The sequence below is a fragment of the Empidonax traillii genome, unplaced genomic scaffold (genome assembly GCF_003031625.1).
Source record: "Empidonax traillii isolate 1590-97213 ecotype Southwest subspecies unplaced genomic scaffold, ASM303162v1 scaffold60:size2069287, whole genome shotgun sequence".
In the NCBI taxonomy this organism is placed as follows: Eukaryota; Metazoa; Chordata; class Aves; order Passeriformes; family Tyrannidae; genus Empidonax; species Empidonax traillii.
The window spans coordinates 1,689,881-1,712,828 of NW_020955253.1; the positions used below are offsets into that span (position 1 = coordinate 1,689,881).

At 36.4% G+C, this 22,948-nt stretch overlaps 1 protein-coding gene across 2 annotated transcripts in view; it reads right to left on the reverse strand.

Annotated features, from left to right (window-relative positions):
- Positions 1-22,948, reverse strand: part of TENM3 (teneurin transmembrane protein 3) — an 869,819-nt gene that overhangs the window by 599,537 nt on the left and 247,334 nt on the right. For both annotated transcript variants that reach the window (XM_027879901.1, XM_027879899.1), the window contains one exon: positions 1,949-2,106. The gene's annotated coding sequence lies outside the window, so the exon portion shown is untranslated. The remainder of the gene's footprint in view (positions 1-1,948; positions 2,107-22,948) is intronic.

A 22,948-nucleotide genomic window follows, 5' to 3' on the forward strand; every position in this document is an offset into this window, starting at 1 on the left:
AAACAATTCATCTTCCTCAAAGTAGCCAATTAGAGTGGAAAGAATGTACATTGCATGTCCAGCAATTAAGAGAAAAATTTACTTAATACCTAGCTATTATGCCTCCATACATGCAATATGGAAATCACAGTAACATTATAAATTATAGGTAAGTATAAAAGTTGGTTACTTTGAATGAAGAGTTATATCAGAAAGAAGATGAAATTAATATTCTCACAAAAGATCTACTAATAGTTTTGCAGTAATTCCTAGAGCATAAAATTATTCTAGATATGAAGAAAATTTATAATAGCCACTTTTATAGTAATTTATTTTTTATTTCCCACTTTTTTTCTCTAGCCTCCATTTATATCTTTGTATTCCTAACTCTAAATTTAAGTTTTGCTTCACTTTGTCCTCATATTTTTATTGAAGGAATACAAAGGTCTGGACTCTAAGTCACTCTGCTCCCATAATCCCAGCTGGCTCTATTCTGTAGTCTTGCACAGGTAATACACATTTTTAGAACCTTGTTGAACACAAAGGGGATGTTGCAAAGTCAGTGTACTGCTTTGATGGGATGGCTCTCTTTCCAGGACCTTCCTTACATAATCCTTGCCTTAGTTCTCTTTTCAGTCCCTTTCTCTGTGCCCTTTATGCTGCAGTTGAGGAATAAAACATCTCAGAGGTTCAAGGCCCAGTTCACACATATACATGATTACATTTTTCCCATGGATCTGTTGACTTTTCATTGAGATACAAACAGATAGATCTGTTTCTATTCTAGATTTAAGGGTGTGTCATTAAGCATTTATACGTTAATCTTCTCCAGCATGTATATTCCCCAAAAAAGTGTAATTCATCTAGCTCTCAAGCTTAACCCCTCCAATTAATCTGTGACTTGTTTTTAGAATACAAAACTATCACTTCCGTAATATGTTCAAATTTTTTTCCCACACCCTGAATGCTTCCAGTTTCTAGAAAGGAGCATAGATACCAGGTAAATGCAAAATACAAACATTGAAACTGAACAGATTTCTCTCATGAAAGTCTGATGCCTATTTCATGAGCTTCATTTTCACTGAGATTTGTTATGATGTCACCAAAAATTAAAGCTATAAATAAGGAATAAATAAGTTAACTTTAAAGCGTTTATCAAGTTTCCAAAAAAAAAAAAAAATCATGGTCAGATAAAATTTCTAAGACCAAATATCTTGTTTTTGTACCCTGGATTACTTTTAAAAACATATATAAATCCTTATGTAGGCATATGTTTGGCATCCTTTCCATTTACTTTTTTTTCCCCTTGGCTGCTTCTTGTACTTCATATATATCATTTGCAATGAAATTGGTCTGCCAAATATCTCTCTGATACATACAAGTGCCCTTTATTCCTCTCCATCTACCATATTCTTATCAGTATCTAATTGTGGACTTCAGCTCAGATGAGAATACTGGACTTTATTCAATTACTTCATCTTAACTGACTACAGAAAAAAATACAGAGTTAAATTAAACACAAAGTAAAGTTCATTATTGAAGTACTAAATTGAATCTTAGATATAAGTAATTGCTTAACAAATATTATAAAATTTCTGATTCTGACTGTCAAAATTAGGAGAACATTTAAGATAAACCACTACTCACACATTGAAATATCTCATTTTAAAACTACACAGCTTCTTTTCAGAAAGCATTTATTGCTATACAACACTACTTGCCATTCAAAGCACTGCCCAATGACTTATAATGAATTCTTTTTTTTTGAATAGTGAATAATGTGCCATTATTCAACTATATATCACTGAATTAAAAATGCTAATTTTCATAGCGAAAAAGAATGGTACATCTAAAATCTGAAGAGTCGACACCCATAGTAATAAATGTTCAACAGTTCTGCAAGATTTTCCTCACACCTCAGGAAAATGTATAAGACTGCAAAATAGCTTATGCTCTTCTGTTCTCCTACCTTTTCTGATGAGTTGGTTGCAGAAAAATTTGTAAATGGAAAGCTCAATTAGTGCAATTTATGTATCCTTGGATGTCAGTCATTACTGCTGAGAGGTGGGACTTTCAGGATCTCCGTGCATTAATTAAGAGCTCATCTCCAAAGGGTAGTCATTACACCTAAGGACCAAAAATAAGTTTTAATTAGAGTCTAGAAGACAGTATGCCATCTACTTATAAAACTAGTTCTTTAGTTAAAAAATGAACAGTTACAGGACATTATTAGTAACAATACAAAGGGCATAAATCTATTGCTTGCACTTATTTTTAAAATGGAGAAGTGTTTTTGTGTACATAGGTCTGCCTAGAAAAAGTGGGCAAATTCTGTAATACTGCGTGAACACCACTCAGATTTCAGCCAGGTTGTACAAATGCCAGTAGGATTATTAGACCCTCATAAAATTATTGATGCTAGGCTGATGTTGAAGGAAGACCATTACACAGTTGAAGTTAGATTGTATTTCTCTCTCATAGCCAGGGTTTTATTTGCCCAGACCATATTCTGACTTCTTGTGCAATAGGCAAACCAATGCAAATTCAGCAGAAGGGGGCAAACGTGCTTCTGCAATGCATCAGTTTAATCCACCAACTGATACAGAATGCAAGCAGGTTTTGCCTGGCATTAGACATATCAAGGCTCAGGAGAGGTTAAAAACTGACTGGGCTAACTGGTGTCAGCTGTCTGAGAGAGCTTTCCTTGTGGCATGACTTATCTGAGGACAATCAAACATTCTGCCTAGGATTCACTAGGGAAATAATGTATAAATAATTGATTATATCATTCATAAATTAAAGGAAGGAAAACAAATTTTAAAAGCTAGTCTGGAAAATAAACATGTCAGCTAATAACTTCAGCATGAAAAGGGGTAAAATGAAGAAGAAATAAGTTAACATTCTAGAGAATAAGAAAAAAACCTTGTTTGGCAATGGTTGAAATAAGAAACATAATGTACTCATAAAAAACCCAAAACAACTGGTTTAGGAAGGCTGCGACAAGACAAAAAAAGTTCCAGTATGGAAATAAAGAAGGAAAAACAGTCATAAAATGGTCATAAAAATTTAGTGTTACAAATACTTCAGTTTCCTGAATCACTGAAGTTAGCATATACTTAACATGATATAATTAATAATAATTAAAAAAGGTTATTGCACAGAAAACGAGCAGAATAGGAAGGCACATTAAAAAGAGGAAAAGATTTACTGTGCTTCTGAGAATAGCAGAACAACTGCTATGACCTTCATTGCAATTATATATCACGGTCTTTTCCTAAAGTATTTGGAAATACCTCTAAGAGACATATATTTTTCTCAAACACTTTTTTGAGAAACACATGCTGTAAATTGCCAATCTAACCAATATACCTGAGGGGTAATGAAAACCAGCAGCAAACTTAACAGAAAAAAATCTGTAGCTATTCCAGGTAGATAGTTTAAATTGTTTTATTCTAAAAAAACAGTGAGAGATGATACTAATACCAGAGTGAAGGAGCAAGACATTCAGAAAAATGTTAATAATACCTTATGCTAATGACATTCAGAAAATTCATGTTAATACAATTAATAACTATTTCTTACATTTTATGCTCAAATACTTTCTTGTATTTTTCCAGCCAAAAATTGTTTTCTACATAATAGACACAGAAGCACCCTCCAGCAAGTACTAACTTGGAATATTGCTGTCTTTGCTAGTAGATTTCAGTGAGCATATTCAGACCGTCGGATATGCTGGCAGTACACAGCAATACAACCCTGACAATGACAGTACTGAAACTTACTTTAAAAAAGTTTAACTTTCATTCTGTGAATTGTATTACAGTGCAAAATAGAGTATATTCTGCTATGCATATAGGCATATTACAAATCTGGTATTTACTTCTCTGTAAGCCAAGTTATTTTTTGCATGATAATAAATTTCAGGAAATACCATGTTTAATATTGGCTGGTACCATGGGTAGGTAGTTTTAAATGAAAACAGAAAGGAATTTATCCAGGGCTTGTCACTTGTATTCTTTGAACTGAAGAAATGTGCTGAGTCTTGTTATCTGTGGTCTCCTGCTAGTCACATTTAGCACATTTCTTGTCAGCTGCTTCTCTTGATTAAGAAGAAGGCAGAGATAATAGACACACTAAACTCCAGAAGAGACAGAGAATCTTTGTTCCTCTAAACAATGATATCAATTTTTATAATGGTTTAATTTCTTGTTATTCACAAGGGACAATGCCAAAAGCTGAACCAGAGGACTGCTAGCAAAGTACAGATTGCATGTTAGCAGCATGGTGCCTTCTCAGTCCTTCATGTTTCCTAGTTTGCCTCTTCTGAACTCGTACTACAATACGCTGGTTTGGAAGCCAGCCATAAAAGAGGCGAAGTCAGACAATAAAATCTCGGTGATCTGCTGAGCTGTGACTGAGATTTGTGACCTACCTTAAACTGAATCAGATTCAACAACGAGACTCCTTACAAGCAGCTCTCACCAAGAGCCTGGCAGAATGTCAACACAGTTGCACTAAATATTCAACACAAAACTTGCTGAGAACCACATGGTATCGCGTATTATCATTAAAATAACTTATAGCTAGATAAATTCTATCTAGCTATAAGTGGAAAGGATAACAAAAACTGCAATTCCAAAACGTTTCTTAGCAGTGAAGAATGCTATATAGCAATTTAATTATATTGGACAGGCAATCAGAAAGAGGAACAGTACTAATGTTAATTCAGGTACTCTCCTGGCCAACTTTGAACCCTTTATTGAAGGTTGAAAGTTTGATGTCTTGTTCAACATTCCCTTTTGTAGTCAAAAGAGTAAAGGAAAGACACTTCCAGATAACACACCACACATAAACAAGCTGCTATCTTTTCACTTGTTATAGTGGGAGCATTGAGCACCAAGGCTCCTAACTTGAGCATGTTGGAGAGTTCTAATATTTACTTGCAATTAATCTACATCTTATAGTCAGATTTCCAGAGGTGCCAAGGAAATAAATTACAATGCAACATTAAACATTTATCTGCAAATTTAGATGTTAACAGGAGATATGGGTAGGGATTTCCTAACTTCTATAACACTAGCCAAATCCTGACGGACAGTATTGTGCGGAGGTCCTTATTTCTATTGCTACCGATCAGTGCGTTTCCCGCTCTCTATCACAAAATTAATACTGACTATGTTACCAACACGTCTGTCCTTGAACAGGCAGCAGTCACGAGCACTGAGGCCATGCTGCTGAGAACACAGCTGCGCTGGGCAGGGTGCGTCTTCAGGATGCAGGACTACTGCCTCCCTAAGATCGTGCTCTTTGGGGAACTTGCTACTGGCTGCTGCAAGAGAGGAGCCCCGAAGAGGAGATACAAGGACTGCCTGAAACAATCCCTCAGCCTTGGCCATATTGATCGCCACCATTGGTCTACCCTGGCCTCCAGTCGGGAGGCCTGGAGACACACCATCTATAACGCTGCTGCTGCTTTGGAGAACACACGCAGGATCACTCTCGAGGAGAAAAGACAATGCAGAAAGAATCGCATCTTGTTGATATCACCTGGGGAGTCTTTCTGCTGTACCTTCTGCAACCAGACTTGTCTATCTTGCATTGGCCTTTTTAGCCATCAGTGCGCTTGTAGCAAGCATGGGTAGAGCCCCTCTCAAATCTTCGTTCACAAAGCCCAGCCATGAGCATGAATGAACTGATCAGTGCGTTTCCCGCTCCCTATCACAAAATTAATAACATAAAGTAGAAATACTTTTCTATTTATAAGAAAGTGTATTTGCTGTCTTTTCATATGGTTAGTATTCTACCCTTTAGGGGAAAAACCAAATTACTCTATTTTGGTTCATTTTATCCTGCTGAAACTTTTTTTTTTTTTCTCAGAGATCAGAACAATGAAAAAAAATCCGTTTATCCCTATGTATGTGTTATTTACTACAGTTGAAGATAAATTAACATTTTAATAAGATTCCTGAGAGTCTCCAATAAGAAATAACTTTAGTGTGTGGCCAAGAGGCCTACAGCACACATACTTGCCTTTCAATCTAGAAACAGGCTATGGGTTTGGAATTAAGGATCAAAGTTTATTCTATGCAAACTGATTAAACAAACTGATTATTCTTGAAGAAACACTAAGGATCTAAAATTCTAGCTGAATATGCTCACACAAGAGGTGGAAATAAGTCAATGAAGATAATATGTAGCTTTTAACCCTGAGTAACATTTCTTATCTCTAGCAGTTTCTGCTGAAGCAGTAGTGACATCAGAAAAATATTTATGCAAGAGCTATACAGAAGCTCATAATAAGGCACTGGAAAATATAAAAGTATAAATAAAAATGAATTGAAATTTAACTGAAATGTAGTTGTGGCAAAACAAAGCAGAGATCAATTTCTCCTTGACCAGCACTGTTTACGGATCAGCCCTCTTCCTAAAATCCATCCATTTATCATACAACATTGGAGTCACTTTGAAACTGATTCCATTGTAGTCAGCAACACCCAAATTCCAAATGGAAGTTATTAATCAGACAGCAGTACCACAGTGTTTTCTACTGTCAAGACAACAACCACTGCTGACTAATGAAGAAGAGTTTGTTTTAAATTAGGATACACCTGTATGTGGTAACTTGGGTTTCAGCATTTTGCTACCCAATTATCCTTTCTATTTGTCAACTTTTTCTTAACTTTCCATGTCTCAACTTCTGTGTTAGTTTGTAGGATCACAGCAGAAACCAGACAAATTATATCTACATTTTCCTTTTCCTCATTATTGATTGGGAAATTTTTGTTTGATTTTGATTAAATTATTACATTGTTAAGAATGGAAGAAGTTAAGAACATTATGGTACTATTCTTATGTTATTTTATCATTATAATATAAAAATGTTTATTAATTGTAGGCAAAAAAGGAGTTATCCATAACAGTTTAGAAATACTTTGTGTTCTTCCATTTGGCTGCTGCCATCATTACAGCTTGCTGGATAAAACTTTGCTAGCAAAAAATCCCCAAATCTATCACAGATAAGACATAATGTAGAAGTTCCAAGACTTATTAAGACAAGACTATGAGAGCTACTAATTGAAAAATTTCTGTCTATCTGAATTTAGCTAGATTACAGGTTTCTTTTTCTTTTTGGAATTTTATGATCAAAAAAGATATTAAAATGTTAAGAAAAATCTCACAGAAAAGAAGGGGATTAAGTAGCATTGGAAAAACAGTGCAGGAGAGATACTGAGAATGAAACATGGTTGTGTAGTAACAGTTGAGCTCATATATGAAGTATCTGGGCTGTTTTAAGCAACGTCATGCTTACTTGTACATGGTCATGCTACCAGGATTATAGAATGGTTTAGGCTGGAAGGGACCTGAAAGCCCACCTGGTTCCAACTGGCCTTCAGATCTCAGAGGTCTTTTCCAACCTGGATGATTCTATGATTCTGTGATTCAAGGGCAGGGACATCTTCCACTACAACAGGTTGCTCAAAGCCCCATCCAATCTGTCCTTGAATCCTTCCAGGAATGAGAGATCCACAACTTCTCTTGGCAGCCTGTGCCAGTGCCTCAAAACCCTCATAGTAAAGCATTGCTTCCTAGTATCTAAACTATTCTCTTTCAGTTTAAAGCCATTACTTCTAGTCCTCTCGCTCCATGTCCTTGTCAAAAGCACCTCTCCAAGCTTTCTTGTAGGCCCCCTTTAGGTATTGGACGGCTGATAGGTCTCCCTGGAGCCTTGTCTTCTCCAGACAACCTCAACTCTCTCAGTCTGCCCTCATTGGAGAGGTGCTCCAGCCCTCTGAACATCTTCACAGCCCTCCTCTGTACTTGCTCCAACAGGAGCGTTTGGGGCATTGGGGGCCCCAGACCTGGATGCAGTAATCCAGATGAGATCTCACAAGAGAAGAGAGGGCACAATCACCTCCCTCAGCCTGCTGGCCATACTCCTTTTGATGAAGCCCAGGATATGGCTGGCTTTCTGGGCTGCAAGGTCACTTTGCCAGGTCATATTGAGCACCCCCCAGGGCTTTCTCCTCAGGTCCACTCTCAGTCCATTCTCTGCCCAGCCTGTACTTGTGCTTTGGATTGCCTCAACCCAACCGCAGGATCTTGCACTTGGCTTTGTTGAACTTCATAAGGTTTGCACAGACCCACCTATCAAGCCTGTCCAGTTCCCTCTGATGGTATCCCTTCCCTCCAATGTCTTCACCACACCACACAGCTTGGTATTGTTGGCAAACTTGCTGAGGGTACACTCAATCCCAGCACCAGTCCCAATAGCGACTCCTGAGGAATGCCACTCGTCACTGGTCTTCACTTGGACAGTGAGCTATTGGTTGAAACTCTTCAACTACGGCCATCCAGCCAATTTTTTATCCTCTGAGTGGTCTATCTGTCAAATCAGTGTGTCTTTGGTTTACCGAATGGGATAGTTTCAAACACTTTGCACAAGTCTGGGTAGGTGATATCAGTTGCTCTTCCTTTATCTACCATGCTGTAAAAGGCAGGCACCAAATTTGTCAGGTATGATTTGCCTTTAATAAAGTCACTTTGGTTGTCACTAATCACTTCTATTTTTTTTTCCATGGGCCTCAGTTTCCAGAAGGATCTGCTCCATGACCTTTCTGGCAACAGCGGAGAGACTGATTGGCCTGTAGTACCCTATATCTTCTCTTTCTGCTTTTTAAAAATGGGGATTGTGTTTCCCCTTTTCTAGTCCATGGGAGCTTCATCAGACTGCCATGATTTCTCAAATATGATGGATAGTGCCACTGCCTCTGCCAGTTTGCTCAGGAGCAGTGGATGCATCTCATCAGGTCTCAGGGACCTGTGCACCTTCAGATTCCTTAGATGGTCTTGAATCTGATCTTTTAGCATTCTTCAAAAAACCTCCATGACTTTATGGGTCACTGCAGCCAAGGCTGCCCTTCAGCTTCTCATTCTCCACCAGCCCCTCCTTGTTGGTCAGAACAAGGTTCAGCATAGCACTAATCCTTTTTGGCACCTCTATCACTTAGAGAAGTTATGACTGATACACTCCAGTAACCTCCTGGGTTGCTAATACCCTGTAACACTGTTCCTCCAACAGATATATCAGAGTGGTTTAAGTTCCCCATGAGGACAGGGCTTGTGAACATGAGACTGTTCCTATCTGTCTTTGAAGGGCCTCATTTGCATGGTCCTCCTGGTCAGGTGGCCTGTAGCAGACCCTCACTGCAATTTCCCTGCCCTCCCCTTAATGCTGTCCCATAAACTTTTGGTTGACTCCTCATCCATCCCCAGGCAGAACTTTAGGACTCCAGCTGGTCATTGATAGAGAATGCAACACCACCCCCGGTCTCCCCTGCCTGTCCTTCCTAAAGAACCTGTCCTTCCATTGCAACACTCCAGTCATAGAAGCCATTGCACCACATCTCCGTGATGCCAATAAAGTCATATCTCCACAGGCACGCACACATCTAACTCCTCTTACTTATTACTCATGCTGCAGGTGCTCGCATAGAGGCATTTCAGTTGCACTCCCAATGAAGCCAACATACAAGCTGATGTGGCTAGAATTACTTTGTGCTGCTCTTCAGTTGCACTCCTGCTGACCTGTGATACCTCTGCAAGCTCTGGGAATCTATTGCTGGCACTGACCTCAAACTGGTGGGAGTGGGATGGATCAAGGTCCCCCTTCCCTGGGAAGTTTCATTTAATGTCTTCTTCAAGAGCTTGGCAAATGTATCAACGAAGATGCTGTTCTCTTTCTCCAACAGATAGGCTCCATCAGTAAACCAGGTTTCTCACAGTGAGTGCCACAGTGTAAGTAGACAAACATCCAGCTGTGGCACCAGTACTGTAACGATTTGTTGATTCACCAGATTCAACTGGCCCTTTCAAACCCCTTTCCTTTGACCAGCAGGACCGATGAAAAAACTACCTGGGCTGCAGCCTCCCATACTGCTGCTTCCAGGACTCTGTAATCCTTTTTTATACTCCTCAGACTGCTCCTGGCTGTATGACTGGTGAATCAAAAGCAGTGGATCATAGCAGTGGATAGCAGTGGATAGACTGTATGAGGTTTGGTAGTCTCCCCGATATGAGCCCCAGGTAGGCAGCACACCTCTCCAGAGGGTACTGCAGGTTGCCAAATGGGTGGCTCCATAGGTCTTGGAAGAGTCACTCCCTATGTACTACCTGTCGCCTTTTGTTAGTCGCACCAGTTGTTATACAGGGAGCAGGTTGGGCTGCATTATTTGGCCTTGGTCTCTCTCCTGATGTGAGGGGTATTTCCTCTTCAGTTTGCAGCGCGGTGAAGGTGTTCTATAAGGGCATCTCAGGCTTCAGGGAAGTCTCTTCTTCCTGCTGGTCATTGCCATTTCAAGCTCCCATTCTTACACATTATTGGCCCCCTCCCTACTGTGTGTGCTGTTGGGGGAAGTTTTCAGCTGTTTGGCTGCTGGGTTCACTGCAGACTGCACTTGGAACTAGCTATTTAACTCCTTCTAAGCTTCCCTGATGTTATACAGCCTTATCACCACCTCCTGCAGTTCAGCCACCTGCATGTTCCACTGACCTGGGCAAGAGAACCTATTATGATCAACCTTCTCTGTACTGTGATATGTTCCTGCAGGGAATGGATAACACACATCTTTATAGGGAGATACTCTTTGTAACTTTGATCTTTGTCACAAAACCTTACAGAATTATATCATTGAGACAACATCAAAATTTACAGTTGGGCTCACCAGGTTCACCCTATCAAAAAAGGAAGCACTGTCCTTAGTATTAAGACTAAGAATAGTAAAATAAAAGAAGAAATGGTGGCATATTTTATCTGAAGAAATATTTGTAAAGGTTGTATAAAGGATGAATAAGGTACTGATTGACATGAAACTAGAGCAAGAATTTGAGAGCAGGGCTACTGTTTAAAGTTAGGTCAACTGCTGTATTCAATCCTGCCAGAATGTTGGTAAGGTCTGTTGCTTGAAATAGAAGCCTGCAAGAGACTGGGAAAGAGACCACAGGTGCAGCTTGCCCCTGTAATGTCATAACAATAAATAAGGTTATCTGTCACAATCAAGCCATATGGAGAAGTCCTTTATACTGTCCTAAATATTTGTTACACATTTATATAAGGTTACAAAGAAGCCTTAAAATAACACTGAATTGGTAAGAAGTAGTATGTATCCTATAATTAAAGGCAGTACCACTGTAAATGTGCAGATAAAAAGTGTAGGAAGAATTAAAGGGCATTTTGATATTATTGATTTAAAAGTGATGATACACAACTTTAAAAAGGAAAAACAGAGGACAGTTCAAAAGCTAGATAGTGCAGCAGTCTAGTACTGAAAGCAGTGATACAGCCATCAGTGTCTGGGTATTTATTCCTTTCTAGAGAAGTTATTTAAAACAGAGGTCAGTCTCATCATCATATATCAACAATTTAAACTGTAAGAAAAATAAACTACATTCACAAAAAAACCAAACCAAAACAAACAAAAAAAAACCACTCAAGCCCAATCCAAAAAAACCCACCATTTATGCTTTTTCTTGCTAAAAGGGTATATACTTAAGCTTTGCAATTAAGGGTACGTAAAGGAATCCAGCTGATCATGGGTTGATCTGTACGACAATAACTAAATTACGTCTTAAAGAACAGGATCTGGATTGAGCTCTAGCCTTGCCCTACCTTCCCCTACTGCTGTAGAACACAAAAACTATGTTAAAGAACATTTTTTTTCAGAAATCTGAATAACCATTACACTTTTCTACTGCTACCTCTTCTTTAATATAGTGCACTCTTGGCACGTTCCTTAAATGTTGTAATGAGAAAATAAATGACAGGTATAATTTCTTTTCTGAGAAGCAGGCAAGTAGATTGAGAAATATTAGGTACTACGCTGATAGTCTGCAGTGTGTCTGCAAGTGAAACCAGAACTGAAATTAATTCCAGTTCCTTTGTTGTCTCCCTTATGACCTCTATGCTGACAAACTCAAAACCCCCTCAACTTCACAAATATATTATATGAGTGACCACAACACATTTGGTACTTTGAGAAAAATCTTCCTGTTATCTGCTCACCACTTTAAATCCACTTCACTGCAAAAAGCTCCTGTATCAGCATTTCTGTCTACAATCACAATAATGCTGCTGTCTCAACTATAAACTCAAAAAAAGGTAGCTCCTTCTATGGTCATCTGTTCTCTTCCCAATAAACTTAGCACACTTAATGTACTTCTCTGTAACATCACCTTTTTGTGGGCTGCAACATATGAGGCTTAACAATATAGCATCAGAGTGCAATTTTTAGCCCAGCCTTTCCTGTTCTGCTTCACAAAATAAAGGTGACTCTGCTGACTACCTTCACTGCATCTCACAGACAAATAGAACACCTTTTCAAAGATCACTTTCTAACAGATGAGCAAACCTTCAAAACAAACATGATGTCTTCAAACAATACACCTCACCCACTTAGATTTAAGTGTGCAGTTTAATGCAGCCCAACTTACCCACGACACTTAACCTGGAAGGTTTCTTAGCTTTATGATCAGGAAGAAGATTAGGCAAGGCCTCCACAGCTTTTCTGTGCTACTATTTAGCACCTTTTAATCGTTTCACAAGCTGTTGGAGCATTGCCTAATCAACAGAAAGCCAGAGCAGAGTAATAAATTAGCGCTTCCCCAGTTGGGCTGGCTGATACTTTAATATGGAGAAAAGTAAAGATCTCATCAAAGTTACTTTTCTTCACCAGGAAATGTAAGTCAGGAGAGGGTAAAAGCCTTAGAGTCCTTACAGATAGCAAAAGGGAAAAAAACCCGAAACCAGAACTCACCAGACTTTGCAGTAAGGTCGTTTACTGCAATGTAATGATCGATCTCTGTATGGTTGGGATCTTGGGGACTGTAGTATTGTAGAATTGTAGTATTAATGTATAACTGTAATGGGTGCTATAAAATCCTATTCATTTGGGAAAAACTAAACTGTGAGCTGAGAGAATTAAAAAAAACAGACAAGCCTTTACTAACTCTTGTGGATTTTTGAGCAGCCTGATACATCTCTAAGAAGGAATTACAAGATCAATATTATAGTTTGTGGAGTGAGAGCTATACAGAAATTTATAAAGGCAATAAATTAATTTTCAAAACTGAGGAAAAAAAAGTTAATTTTTTTTCAATGAATCCAGAATGAATCCTGAATTCTGAAGTAGTTTCTGCTTATTTTATCCATTTTCACCTGAATATTACACCTGAGGCAAAATTATTTATGTTCATAATGTGTGGAGTTGTGCATACTACTTTTACTAGCAGAATCAAAGTTGTAAATTTTCTTATCAGAAAATCAAAATAAAAATAGCCTTATAGGCTGTTCAGTCTGACTAAAGCAGTAACCTTGTACACCAGAAGAGTAATCTACTAGCTTTCTATTAGAATCTGTTAAAGTTGTAAAGCAATAAGGAAATGAAGTCTTTTATTGCCTATAACCTGTGGCTCATAGCAATTGTTATGTTTTTCTGTGTACATGACACACTGCTTTTGCTTGCAGAATGTAACTAAGGAGAGTGATACCTATAGTAAACTTCCTATTGATAATTCTAACAGGCTGGCTAGATTTCTACTTAAAAATATCTATGCATATATTTTTTATTATACTTCTTTTATTCAGTCATTATCTAAGTCAACAGAGCAACCTTCATCAAGACAGCTTGTATTTATCACACTTCTTGTACTTAAATTGTATGTCACCCAGTTAAGCGAAGTCCAAGGAAATTTTTGATTGATTCTGAAGTGAACCATATGGTTAGCTAGCAACTCAGCAGAAATTAAATTAATTACCAAAATCATTTTTATGTAATTATTAATAAATACTATTGTTTTAATGCTTGTTTTCTGGAGTCTTTGCTTGGTTTAAAATGGCAATGGTAATTTAGTTGCAATATAACCAAAGCAACACTAATATGTGAAAAAGGTCACAAATCTCAAAATAGTTCAGAGAGATTGTTTCCTGACAGCTAGACTGAAATAAAACATGACTGTGACATTATGTCATTCTGTATCTTTTATTAAAACTTTAAGAAGTGAAAACAAGCTGTTCTTTATGTGACCCTTTTGCACCAAAATAAGGATAAGGACAGGGAAAAAATAAACCCAAGGTTTTTCACACCACCTAACCACTTTCAGTCACTTTTCTCTCTTGTAGGAACAAGAAAAGCTCAAGCCAAACTAAAATAAAATGCAAGGAGTATTACTGCAGTTATAAAAGCAAACTCTGTGAAATGAGATTTTTCTTTCTGGGGCATCCTATGCTGTTTTCCCAAAGCTCTTCTGCCTCACTGAGCAAGGAATGTGCAGTGGGCATGAATGGGGATCACTTAGTGAAGGGTGCTGTCAGTCCTTAGACTCCTCTCAAACTTCCAGAAGAATTTGCAAAATGTGTAAAAAGGAAAGCAGATGTTATCAGGACTTTTGCATTTATTAAGCTATGTATGTAAGCTATTTCTAAGTAGAAATGGATTCTAAATCCTATCATAGACTTCCTAGAGGGTGCTGCTCATCCCTTAAAAAGGTATTTCTCAGAATTGAAACCAAGTTTCTAGGTTTGAACTCTGTTTCACAAACTCTGCTTCTGGGTCCGTGAAGCTAGCTTGAAACTTTGTTGTTTAAAGAATGATAAAGATCCACAGCTTCACACATCACCATGGCTGTAATAGTAAGCTGTGTCATGAACATAGAAGGACCTATACCATCCTGATTTCCACCCCCACCCCCCCAAATAGGGCTCAGTGACTTAAATTGTGTGCTTAGATCAGCTAGTTCTTTTACTTTAGTCCCTATGCTTGTTTGACACAGAGGATATTAGCCATAGCTTTGAAACAATATAACTTCTGGGATTTCTGACTCTTGTTGAAGTTTTTATCTTATAGATAGTAATCTCCTGTCCCACAGATGGCTTTGAAGTTAAAGTAACAGCAATGTGTGAAACTCATACAATAGCCATGAGTATCACATAAAAGTTTGGAAAGTAACAACTATATGGTCCAAAATGCCTTGGGCCAGTCTTTGTGCCAGGAAGGTGTTCATCCCAACCTGCTCCTGTAGTCTGAACAAGGGAGGGTTTGGAAAAAATAGCAAGGAATCATGTAGCTAAAGACTGGAGCATACGATAAATAAAAACCACCTAGCCAAAATTTACATAGACAAACTTAATTCTAGTATTTGTAGCTTCCAGTCACTTCATTTTGGAACTTTGAAGTTCTTGTGTTGGATATTTTTATCTAATAACTTATTTTCAAGTAGGGAGAACTTTACTTGGTAGTGCACAGCAGGCTTACAGAAAAGGATACAGTGAATAAACAATTTAGTGAAGAACATAAAATATGTTTAGGCTCATGAGGAACAACTTTTTTTTCATGGGATTTCTCAATACGCTAACTTCAATTTATGTATATATTTAAGCAACCTAATAAATAACTGAAGCATGAAGAAGACCTGTTCTCTAGTGCATTTTTTAACTGTTTTTTTAACTGCTCACACTGAAAGAAGGCAATGGGTGCAGGCAGAACAAGGAAATGGAAAGCGGCATTATTCCTGTTTTGCTGTCTACTTAAGGAAACAAGCTACCAGGATTAAAAAACACAAACAAACAAACAAAACAAACAAATAAACAAACAAACAAAAACCCCCGAACATTTCTAGTTGGTCTCCTTAACAAAATAACGACTTCTATTTCTTTAGTTATAATGAAAGAGAGGGAAAGCACATGTGGAAACAGTAGTTGGGTAAAATAGTAATAACATCCTTGTTTGCTCTGATTAATTGGAATTGAATCTCTAAGATTAGTGTTTTTTTTCTTTTGTTTGTTTTTGTGTTTTTTTATTTTTTTTTTTTTAATCACTTTTCTTGAACCTACTTGTACAAAACGGTCTGTCATAGCACCAGCATTCTGCTATGGCTATAAAGATAGCTGTGGGCTATCTGGACATTGCAGAGCTTCCTTTGGAATATGATCTATGCAGTATAGGCTACATTAGGACATTAGGCTTTGTAGGTGTTGAAAATAATATGTGCATTTATGTTGTAACATGTTAAATGTTTACAGACATTACAGTTTGTTTGGAAGAAAAACAAAAGGTGACATATTGGATACACCTAAAACAGAATGAAAGCAAATGTGAAGGGAAACTCCTAGTGTAAAATATGCATCAAAGAGGACTGAATGCAAATGTTAATCAGTGTCTGCTGTCCTAAGCAGGCCTGTCCTTAAGCTTTCAGACGCCACCTGTAGTAGACAACACGGGGGACTTACAATGTTTCAGATGCAGTTTGTCACAGACAACACTTATTCATGCTCCCCAGTTGTAATTTAGATTGTACAGCAAACTCCTTAGGCTACAATCATCTAGCAAGTAGAATCATGACTAATCTGTAGCTGTTTTCACTCACTCTGCTGACAATCCTCTACATGTTCCAGCTCCCCAATTAAAGCGACACAAGAAGAGTAGACCTAGACCCTTCCTATGCTCTGAGAAGCTGCACCAGAGCAAATTTAAAAAAAAAAAATTTTTTTTGAAATTTTGATACTTTTATTTTACCTTTGAGAACTGGTGGTGGTGCTTTATCAGTCAACTACATACAGGTTGTTACTCACTGGTCAGTGTAGTTCAAACCCATCACATGTCAGATCTCACTTGAGCTGATAGGTTCTTCTTGAGTCGTACAGCATCTGACTGGCACCACTGAATAAAGCTGGATATCATGCAGATTTGAGAGTTATTTTATGGCTGGAATGCTGTTATATTATTTTTAAAACGGACATAACACTTCAGTACTTTTGAACCAACCTGTTAAACTGGCTAAAAATTAGTAAGAAAACAGAGTTCTGTCAGAGTTCCCTTCTTGCTCTGCACACCATCAGGATATCAAGGTACGATGAATATATGTAATTTTTCCCTTGAAAAGGATAGTTCAAAGCACATTGGACAGTGATGCTTATATTCAAAGTTCACTCTGCAGAGGCGTATTTGTGTTGGATGTTCTGGCTGTATTGGCTGTCATGAAAATATGAGGTCACCTACTACTGCCACTTACTTAATCCTTAATTGAGGATTCTGACTCTGATAATATATGATCTGCAAAAAAATGTATTTAATTTGTCAAAGACCAGATTTATTTATCAAAACAAAATTTTGGTAGCTATTATAAATTATTTTCTTTAAGAATGTTTGGTTAGTTTTGCAAGAATGACTACTTTAGTATTGTTCATCTAATTTTTAAAGCAATATCCACAGTAGTAGAATCTGTCATACAGTGGTAGCTAAGGTGATACTCTTCTTGCCTTTTTTAATTATTAGAGGTCTTTTAAGTTGTGCTGAGAAAGACTACAAGGATATTCAGTGCAGAATGTTACAAGATAGAAAGGTACAGAATCAAAGACTTGCCTGCAGGCACCAAGGCCCCTTGTTACAGCAGTTCTTTTTACTTGCACAATTAGAGTACTTGCTTGAGCCTGATAAGATTTCAGTGTATATCATGGTATTTCTATTTTATATTTATATCCTGTGACAGCACTACTCATATGGAATGCACAGGGCTAATTGGTTCATGTCCTAATATGAATAAGTTTGTTGATGTCTCTTGTGATAAACTGTAGTGCATTAAAATTCTTCCCCTTATATATGGTTATAATTAAAATAATGAGAGAGGACATTGCTAGGATCTTTTGACAAAGAAAGCATCTTATTTTCTCTAAGTGCCCTTTAAGGAAAAAAAAAATCATTTTAAGCTGGAAAAGGATGAAACAGATAAAGAAATGTTGAACAGATTCACATTAAGTTTAGATTTTCTCACCTTCTGCAAAGCACTACATCTGCATATAATAAAATAAGACTTTTTCTACATATAGTAGTTTTCAGTTATCTGAAAATGCATGTTCTAGTAGCATGTTTAAAAAGAATATAATAATATAATAGACACTAAGTTTCTATTAAAAGAATTCCATCAAGGCAAAGAAGAAAAGAAATTAAAGAGGCTATATATTACTAGTATGTGGTGTAGTTAGTTGTGGCAAGTCTTTAACTGTCATGGACAAGATGACAAAAGCTACTTACATCAGTTTTGTGGGCTATTTATATACAAAAAGTCGTTATGGCCCTTGAGCTTGTTAAAAAAAAAAAAAAAAGTAAATTGCACTAATGAATTCTCAATTTTTAGGCAGAAAGCATATCCTAAAGCAATTTTGACCAAAGTCTGTGATGCATAAGTGAACCAAATCTCCCTAAAAGAAAGCTGAGAAATCCTTTTAGTAGAGGAAACATCACAGTAATGTAGAAAAAGCTGTGAAGGTACCTGTTTTTTATTTCTTTGTTTGCAGAAGTTGTGATGGAAGAAGGTGGGATTTTTGCTAAAAAAAAAAAAAAAATTGGTTCACAAAGTAACTGCAAGTTGAAAAATGTTAAAGTAACTTACTGTTGTTCTAGTCTGATAGTTTCCTAAAAAAGTTATATTTCCTGGTAATGAATTTATGGAGGTGGGCCTAGAATTTTTTGAAATATATGGTACAAGCAATATGTGAACATTAGAGGATGTGTAGTAAAGATTCCTGAAGATGGCTGTAAAGGTTTTTAATTCTGCTTTAGTAGTTTATAGATACAACATGTATCCTTCTATTAAAAAAGCAGCCAGAATGTGTAGAGGAGACAAGGATAACATGAAAAAGAGCATTTTTCTTTGAACCTCAGAGACTGGGATGCAGAAAAGAAAGCAATGTTGTCAGGATGAATGGGATGATGCTGGGGGAAGGGAGGATGTGAATTCCACTATCTTTTTGCATGACACACAGCTTCAGGGGGAAACAATCTCCTGAAAAACAGATTCTACTGTGGAAGAAAGTAGAGGTGTGAACACAAGTGAACTGAAAGAACTGTGAAAAACTTTGGAGGAATCAGAAACCAAGAAGTTGTAACTCCTGCAGATTTCAGAGATATGATCTTTTATTGAGATATAATCTTCATTACCTAAGGGGAGGATCTGAAAGCAATGCCACACACAGCGTAAATGTTTCAGAGTCTTTTGAGCTCTCTTTTAGATACTTTTACAAAGAAAACTTTGATGGGCTCTTGATGTCCTAGCCAAAGTTGTTACCACAACCACTGAAATAACAAAAACCATTTTATAATCTATAGTTTACAGAGATAAAAGCCATACAGTTTTCTACAGTAACATATTTGCACATATACTTACTTCTCAGATTGTTCTTTTGCTTCTTAGATGTGATCCAGCAAGACAACTGACAAAATAATTATAATAATGCTGGTGCCTGCATAAATTCCTATTTACTTAGAAGTCAGCAGGCAACCTCCAAATTCAAATTTACACATCCCTGAACACATGATGTGTGTTAAGGGATCAGAATCAAATCAAAGCTCTAAGTCGCAGAAGCAGAAATGGCTAAACAAGACAAGGCTGTTTATCCACCAAACTTAGGAAGAATGGATATTAATAATCCAAAACTGAAAGAAACATTAAAACCCCCAGAATTTTTTTTTTGGGGGGGAAAAAGAAGTTTTACATAATGTTATATTTTTTGCTGATGGAAATCTACTTATTCTATAATTATGATGTTTATACAGTGCAGTTTTATACTTCTACAGTTGTCTTTTTAATAGGCTTTAAGAGAATAAAATAAGCTTTGCCACTACAGTACAGTGAAAGCTCCTTAAACCATTGAAGTGCTTAGAGAAATCTGATAGAAAAAGTGGTTATACAATTTCTGTTTTATTTACAGTATAATTAAAGTAATTATTGTAGTTGTTGCAGTTGTACAACTTTCGTAATTGCATAGCTGAAGTGAGATTTTGGATAAATAATAGCTATCCAGTGAAATGATTCACAAAAGAAGAAAACCCACAAATTAGCTTGCAAAGGACATCAATAAAGATTCTAAATAAATAACATAGCCAGGTACAGGCTCAGTGGGTATTTCTTTCATATAATACTATTAAGATATTTTCAAATGCATATGCAAAATACTTGATTTTAAAAATATTGTTATACAAATCCATATCTATTTTTCATTTTTAAATTGAATAGATAACTTCTTCCTTGATGCATTTCTTTGCATGTGTTTTTAATGACAAAAAAGCAATTTTGCATGTACTTGTGTCATAAAAAGAATTTTCGTCTTCCATTTTCCATCTTTCATCTTTTCCTTTTCTGAAATTACTTTATCACTGTAACTAATACAAACCTGATTTTTTTTTTCAACTGAGTAAACATGTGCTTAGCATGAAACATATCCCTATATGATTGTGGTGAAATGACTCATATTTTTAGAGATAAACCAAGGTATGAAGGTATTCTACTGTCTGGCAATAATTTTCTATCAGCAGATCATGATTCTAAGAGTTATCAAACTAGAATAAAGAAAAAGTTGCTGTATTTCCCTGGCCCTGTTGATTCAGCACTGGTAGATCACTCTACTCTGAAAAGCTTAAAATTACACCCATAAATGAAAAAAAGGGAGATGTTTTATAGAAGATCCTTTATAGTACTGAACTGAATTTTCCCAGAAATGAAAATGCCAGCTGTTCTTTGGTTTGGAGAAAGGGAAAAAAAATGTAAGTAAAAAAGAAACCATAAGTCTTTTTTCAGTTTCCCTATGAAAATTACTTCTTACACTAACATTTCAATGTTTCTCCAAATCCTTGTTAAAATCTTTTACTCTAGCATCTGATGAGACTAGAAAAAGAATATTCACCATATTGTCCCCCTTCAAAACAAATGTAGCCATTAAAATTTAAGAGAGAAAATGTTTGTTTGTTTTTTAGAAATTTTAGAAGATAAGCATAACTGCTTTTATTTTAAACAGATACTACTGAACAATCAAAAAGGAGATTTCTGCCTTTGAATGTCTGAATCAAAAACACAAGAACATAATAGCCTTGAAATATAGTTTTCCATCTACCATTTCTATTAAAACTGTGGTCATCATTTCCTTCTCTGGACCAAGCCTTTAAAATTCCCTACTTGGAGCAAAGCAAACTAATTTTCAATTCAAAATGTGTTCAAACACAGAAGTCTTGACAGAAATTGTATTCATTAGTTCATTTCTCTGAACTTCAACCAGAAAAGGTTGTAGTCCAAGGATTTATTTTCTAGGTCCTTATTTTCTATTAACTGAAAAATTCAGTACAAATTTTTAAAATATTTTTTAAAAGAAATATCAAGGAGCCTTTCATGTTTAAAAATGAATTTTAATTTGATCGTGTTACTCATAAATCTTATTTTTTTAAAACACTTTATGTTTTTTTTCTCTCTGTTTACTAATTAGCATGAGAATAATAAGCAAGAATATAATGGTGTATTTATAGCCTACCTCTCTTTTTCTTGGCCATCAGCCTAGATAGGGCTACAGCAGTAAAATCAAACCTAGGATTTCAGTTGCATATGGCAGGATTTTTGGAATGATATCTCTGACACTACTGTAGCACTCAGTACACCTAGACACTTGGTTTCGGCTTGTGCAAATGCCAAGCTGTCTGTTGATTTTTTTTTCCTCTGTTGTTATGGTTTTCTGAGTAAGATTTACCTTGTCAGGACAGGGGGACAACAAAAATACTGCAAAATACTGCAAAAATGCAGATCCTACCAAAAAACATGGATGTCCAAATATGAACAATTTTAGGCAACTAAAAGAAATAAAAGTTCCAATTATCTTATTTTAATATTCACCTGGATATAAAGTAGTATCATTGTCATCCTGAAATGCGAATTGGTTCCATGCATCAGCATTAAAACTATTCCATGCATTTTCTGGCTGAGTATATATTTGACATGGCACTGTCCAGATCTCCTTATGTGTAGTCTCTTCATGTGTCCTTTTTTCCACCTTTCTAAAATCTTAGCATTACTTGGGTTTCAAAAAAAATTTTTTTATTTCTCCTCTCAGATAAAAATTGCTTCTGTGGTCAGGGAACAACCCAGAATCTATTTAGTCTATTTAGTCTATAAAACTTTTCCTAAAGTGTCTCTTGAGTTCCACAGGGCTGGTAACGTTTTCACATACTTTCACTCTTGCATTCCTAAAATTTAATTAACCTAAAATTTACCTAAATTTACCTAAAATTAACCTAAAATTTAATTTGTACCATTAGAAGCTTTAAATGTCCACAAAGTTAACCTACTACATACCCTTAAATTTCATTTTACCATAAGGACATCAATATGCAAAATTACTTACTAATAAGTAGCATTCTCTGATTATTCAAGAGGGGAAAGCATGAAATACAATTTTAATAGTGACAGCTGTAGAAAAATCAGAGGAGAAAAATCAGCACTGCAAAAATGAATCACAATACTTCATTACAGTATTACATCTCCTGTATAAGTCTTCTCAGGGAGGTTGATCATGAATCCTGCTTCCAAGAATAGAAGAGCTGTGGGATGAGAACATTGCAACACTCTCCTATAATATGCTCCCAGTCATCTGCAAGTTATAGAAGACTTTTTAACCATATAGAATTTGAGTATCTAAAACAATCCATGGCAAGAAGCTTCACATAATATAGAATCAATCTGCTCTATTACACTAGTAAGAGGTACTATGCTCTTTTAATTTGCATTTGTATCTGGTTCGGTTTTGCAGAACTGTAGGCATGTACACAGGTACTTATAAACTGCAAATAGCATACTGGACCAGGCTGATGTGGGCAGTCCCTACTCATACAAACATTTCAGTTCAGATAAGGATGCCTTAAACTAGCCTTAGGAAATCTATTTTGTAACCCATTAGAAAAGAAAATACTTTCTACTTCACCTCCAACCTTTATTCTTCCACATACCATAAAGTCAAAAATAAATGAATGGCAGAAGTATTCAGCCAGCTATTGTCTTGTTGCCTGTTGGATTTTTTAACCTCAACAACTTCTGAAGAATAGCAAGTAAGAATCTCTAGATATTTTCAGAATGAAATATATAAAAGTAAACAAAAATCCAGATT